Genomic DNA, 6,000 nt, shown 5'->3' with positions numbered 1-6,000 from the left:
TTTAACTTGCTTATTTATCACCTCTCTCCCTCCCTTCCTCGCTTCATCAGCTGCCTGCACCATGGCAGGAAGAGGCTCCACTGGCACCCAGTCTGGCACGAGCTGTCAGCAAGGACCATGACCAGGCAGAGGACACCGCATCCTGCACCCATCTCTGCCTGGAGCGGTGCTGCGCAGGACGAGGACACAGCATCGTGAGCTCCACTCAACGCTGAGTGACTGCTGCCACCAGCAAGTCCCCTGCCAGCGCTGTGGCAGAGGAAAGAGCGACTTGCTGTCTCTTAGGAAACCAAGTGAATGAGCTCTGGCACCTTCCCTGTAAATCCTGCCCAGCCTTCGGTTAGGGGCTGATATGGGAAACTGAGTTTGACAAGTGTCTCACCTGGTTACTTAAACCATCACTCCCCGCTTCACCCTTCCCTGGGGGGCTGCAGCAGAGCCACAGCATCCTCCTTGTTTTATCTGGATACCTTTGCTAGAGGTGCTGAAGCTCCTGCTTTGCTCACTGGGCATTTATTCACCTCTGTCCTGTCCCATTCCCAAATACAGCGAATCCCTGTCACCCCCATATGCATTGCAAGCTGTCAGAACAAGAACAGAGTTACCCATAGGAGGCATTTTCCACCTGTCTTCACAGGGCAAACCCAGGCCTGACCTGGAGCAGGACCTCTGGTGCTGGCAGAGCTGATGCCCTGCTTGCCCCATGGCCAGCACCACTCGCTGTGCAGAGGCAGGAGGATGCTGCTGAGGCATCTTTAGCCAATTGGTGCTCTAAAGGAAAAAATCAAGGGGATAATTGCTTAATTTAAAGTGATTTATTCCATTAAGTAACTCTTTACACCATAGGCCTTTTTTAGATGTTCGAGTGTATTTTCATTAGTGCTGCATAATAAAATAATCACAGGCACAGGACGAAATTTGTCCTTTTGGTGCAGAAAACCGGACTCGGGGAAAAGCTCCCGGATTTTCTGCCACACATCGGGGGCTGGCCAGCAGGGATGAGGGAGATTGGGCTCCCTGCAAGGCAGGGACTCCCTTTACCCCCGGGGTGAGACCCCAAAAGGCTCCTTCACCCCCACATCTGGTCCTTTCGCAGCGGTGCACACGGGTGCCCACAGTAGAGCCTCCCAAAGCGCTGGGAGCAGCCGGGGTGACAGGAGGAGAGCGGGAGAGCGGAGGCAGGGGCGAGGATGAGGATGAGGATGCGGAGCGGGGCGAAGGCGGGGGCTGAGCTCCCCCTCCCGGCTCGCAGCAGCAGTGCCGCCGGCCGCGGATGCTGCCCGGCCCGCGGAGAGGATGCTGCAGCACCCCCGGCCCTGGGCAAGCGGAGGAAGGCGAGCCCCAAACCACCTCATCCGGAGCATCCCTGCCCCTTCCTCCCCAGGCACAGGACGGCACCGGAGCAGTGTCAGAAGCGCAAGGCAGTCAGGTTTAGTTTGGAAACGCTAGAACATTTGGTGGGTTTAATCATTTTTGCCTCCACATCATCTTTACCAAAGCTATTTGCCGCTGCTCAGCAGCACTGGTCCTTCCCAGCACCAGTGGGGAGCCAATTTGCTAAATGCCAGGAAAAACACCCAGTCTCCCACATATTTCCCAACTGCTGTCACGAGCACACCTCATCCTGTCCTGGCCTCTTCTCATACACTGTGGGCAAAGCTGCATCCCCACGCTGTCTCTGCAGAGGACACCAAGCTGGAGCTGGGCGTCCCACAATAAAAACCCTGTGGCTCCGATTTTTCCAGTAAAGAGCAAGAGGAGGAGCAGGCAGGTGCTCCATGGAGACAGCCTCTCCAGAGCACTTCACGCATGCATTGAATTTAATAGAGCTGTTTGTTTTCCAGGTACAGGCTGTGCCAGCATCAGGCAGCATTGGAGGGGCTGGTGCTGAGCCTGACCCAGCAAATCTCTGCTTTATTGTCAGCCCCGTGTTTGTCTCCATGAACTGATTAGGGGAAGCGAGCGATCCCGGCAGAAAGGTGGGAGGGATGAAATCCCAGCAATCAAAGTGCAGGATTCCTGCTCCGGAAAGCGAGCATCCCAGGCAGCTCCACAAGGAAAAAGCATCTTAAGAAAGGAGCAACCTCCCCACTTCCCCTTCACCTCCTCATTCATCACTGTCACATCTGGAGGGGGGGATTATTTTAACCAGCCATTTACCTCCAGTATGATTAATCTCGGGCTGAAGCACCTCACACAAACTCATTGAAGACACCAGGGATGGGAATGGAGCATGGAGCCACCCTGGTTGATGGCAACTCCCATCAAAGGGGGACGGAGGCTGCAGGCCACTCTGGTACCCAAGCAGCCACAGTAAATCGCTCCTCCTCCTCCCTGCGGCCACGGCTGGGTCTTTGAGCTGCTCTGATTTATACATTTGCCTCTTGTGTTGCCCCATCTCACCTTGGGAAGGCAAGAAAAGCCTTCAGCAACAATTTATGGGGAGATAAGCGGAGGGGCTGGCGGGGAGGGCCAGGCGTGGGGAGCTGTATTTCTCGGGGAGCAGCTCTCAGCCTACCCTTGCCGCTAAGGTCGTGTGGCAGCCGTAGATGTACTCTGGAACAACAATTACTCTAGATAAGGAAAATCTAACTGGATAAAGGGACAGCTAATCAGGAGACTACAAGCCCCCGAATTGCTCAAGGAATCCATATTGATCTGAACAAGATATCAAATGTAAAATAAAGGGTTTTGCTAACTCCACAGGCTGCTTCAGCCCCTGCAGCCTGGCACTGGATCAGCAAGCAGAGGAGCTGGCAGTGCTCAGCTCCTCTCCCTGAAGATAAAGCCTCGCCTGCCCCTGTGCAGCCAGAAAATGCTTTTTTACCTCTCCCTCATGACAAGCCCCTGAATGGGCAGAAGAAGAGACACACAGGGGTCTCTCCTCCCATTCTGGGGTGCTGTGTCCTGAGGGGTCCATGCGGCCACCCCTTGGGGACGGGATGGGGTGCATGGCCCCATGCTCCCAAGCATCCCCTGGCAGATACACCCTTGCAAGCCCAGCCCAGCCCCACAGAGGCAAACCCTCCATCTCTATGGCTGCAATTCCCTGCAGCAGGCACATCCCGTAGGGATGCAGTCATCAACTTTCCCACTGGAAAGCAGAGCCACAGGAGCCGGTGCCGCAGGTACGTGCCATGCCCCACCGAAGATGTCTCCTTTCATGCCTCGCCCTCCAGCCCCATAAATAACAAGAAGGATTCTTCCTGTCTTTATACCCCTTTCCTGTCCCTTTACTCATTTAAAGAGCTTTGGTCACCAATCGCCTCCCCACCCTGAGCCACAAGCCCTGTGACAGATGGATGGGGAGCTCTGCCCACTTCCAACCACTCTCCTGTACACACCGAGGAAATATGAGGCCATAATTCCTCCCCCCGGCAGATATACTCCCTCCAGGAAGAGCATCCATCCCCTCACCCCAAAGCGGAATGCAGGCATGGAAAGGGGGGCTTGCTTTCTGCCCTGCACCCGCATAGATCAGGAGCCAGAGCTGACAGCAACACACAAACACCAACGCAAGCGAGAGCAAACTCAGGCCTTAATAACGACTATTAATGCACTGTCAGTGCTCCGGGGCTGAGCTGCTCTCCCAGGCAGCCCATGGGAGGTCAGCACCCGCAGTGAGCCCTGCTCGGTTTGGGGGGGGTCAGTCACCACCTTCACACCAGCAGGGATGCATTCACAGGGCGCATCCTGCTCCCAGCGCATCCTCAGTGGGAGCACAGCCCTGGGGAGCCTCTCCCAGCCCTACCCTGTACCAAACCTAAAGGGAGCAGCAGGGAGCCCTGGCCTGGGGTCTGCACTGAGGAGCAGAGATGGGTGCCCTCCACACCTGCCCTGCAGGGACCACACCAGGCAGCCCCCGAGTTATGCCTCTGAACCACACACTGCGCTCTGCTTCCACATCGATTTAGCAGAGGAGTTGGTTTATGCTAAACAAACACTGTTTGGTTATTAAAAGCATATTTATGGAGGCTTAGCAGCTCTGGTAGGACAGACGGGGCAGGAACTAGTGCCAGCAAGGCAAGTGCTCCCTGCTTCAGAGCAGCACTGGGGAGGTGCTGGTACCAGGGAGGAGCTCACATCACTCAACAGGCACAAAAGAGCCACCGACACTGGTGACCTGTGGGCTTAAGCCAGCACAGGAAATACGGTATTTCCTCAATTCCATTCACTGCTTGCACCCAGCCTTTGCCCGGCATCCCGAAAGAAGGTGGTGAGGGACAGCAGTGTCCCCAAGAGCAGCCAGCAGCCTCTGATGCGACTGGGGTGAGCACCACGGATCTGGCCATGAGGGGACCCACCTTTGCCTCCACTATTTCTGCCACAAGACATGGCTCATGGTGGCTGGAAGAGCTCCTTCTTTCCCCATTTAAACCCAGCTTCCCTTCCCACCAGGCTCTGCCTTCCCCTGGTTGGGGTTGAGCAATGCAGGGAGGAGACGCAGGAAGCCCCCGGGGGAGCATCTCTCTCCCACTTGTGTTTTGATGTTGCTATGGTGATTGCCGAGCGATAAATCTTGATTATTATTGCCCAGCGCTTTCAGCCGCAAGCAAAGGCAACCTTTCCCTAGCCGCAGGGTGCCTTTGTTTCCAGTCCTGCCTTTCAAAGCCCTCCTCAGCTCGGCACACACCCCCGGGCTGGTCAGGCTGCAGAGCAGCCGGTCCCCAGCCCCTCTCCTGCCTCCATCCTCAGGCAGGGAGCATCATCCATGCCCCTTGCAGATGGGCACCAGCTCGTTTCACCAGCATCATCTCTTCCCACCCAGCTCTAGATCAGCAAATCCTCCCACACCCCTGGATTCAACAAGAGCATCCTCAATTAGTTTTGCACTGTTTGCCCAGCTCCAATTAATACCCCTCAATCGGACTGCCAAGAGAAGCTTGGGGTCTCATGAGGTACCCACACATAGGTGATTCTGTTCCTGCCCACGGCCGGAGGGGTGGAACTTGATGAACTTCAGATCCTTTCCAACACTATCCTATGATTCTATGCCCAGCCTGTCCCCCTGCACCTATCAAACCAGCCCTGGAAATGTGGGCTTCGGACTCCCAGACCGCATCTGTCCCTCCTGGCCAGATGTCATTTGCAATGTATATTCCGGGCTGCGCTTTCATCTCGGGTCCTTTTGTATTTTGCCAGAATATTTCTGTGTGTAATTTCACCCAAGGGGAAACAGGCGTCTGCAGCTCTGCTCTTCAAATTCCCTTTCCCCTGCATCCCCAGCTCTCTCGCATGCTGGGGCTCTGCTCTGCGCCGGCACAGCCGCAACTGGCGGTAAATCCATAAGCCAGCTCCCTTCCCCTTTGAAGTGCAGCCGGCGCCGCTTGGATTCTCTGACTTTTTGCTCCTTTTATCTTCCCTCCTGTTTCACTTGTGAATATTCAGATCCGCAGATTACATTTGTCTTCCGAAATTGCTTTCTCAGTTGGTAGCTCCTTCCCCAGCTCCTTCTTACGGGGTTTCCTGCAAACCTTCCCCTTACCACTGGCTCTATGTGACAGTGACACCGAACCCCTGCCTTAACCCCGACCCCCACCCTGATGCTGGATAAGAAGGGAGCCCAGGGGTGCCCCAGGACAGCCTTTGGCCACCCTTCAGGCTACCAGCAGTGCCCAGAGGGGTGAGGTGCTATCGGGGAGATCCAGATGAGGGAACCTGGATGGATCCAGCCCTGGCCATAAACTATCAGAGGAAGATAATCAGAGCCCCGCACTGCTGCCGGGGAACAGATGCTGTGCGGATGCTTTCTGCTGCCCATGTGTGTCCCTCCGCCACCTCGCTCTTCCAGCTCCTTTTTATCTACAAAATGAGCAACTGAATTCACGCTCCAGCAGGACACAGGGAAGGGCCCCACACACTGTCCTGGTCAGTGCTCACCTCTCCTGCTGGAGCTGGGGGTAAACATGGAAGGTGGAGGAACAGGAGGAAGAGGGTGGGAGGTGAAGGGATGCTGGTCAGTGAGGGATGGGTAGACACAGCCAAGGCCCACCCTGCTCC

The sequence above is a fragment of the Lathamus discolor genome, chromosome 17 (assembly GCF_037157495.1).
Source record: "Lathamus discolor isolate bLatDis1 chromosome 17, bLatDis1.hap1, whole genome shotgun sequence".
Taxonomy (NCBI): domain Eukaryota; kingdom Metazoa; phylum Chordata; class Aves; order Psittaciformes; family Psittacidae; genus Lathamus; species Lathamus discolor.
Note: the sequence above shows the minus strand (reverse complement) of the source record.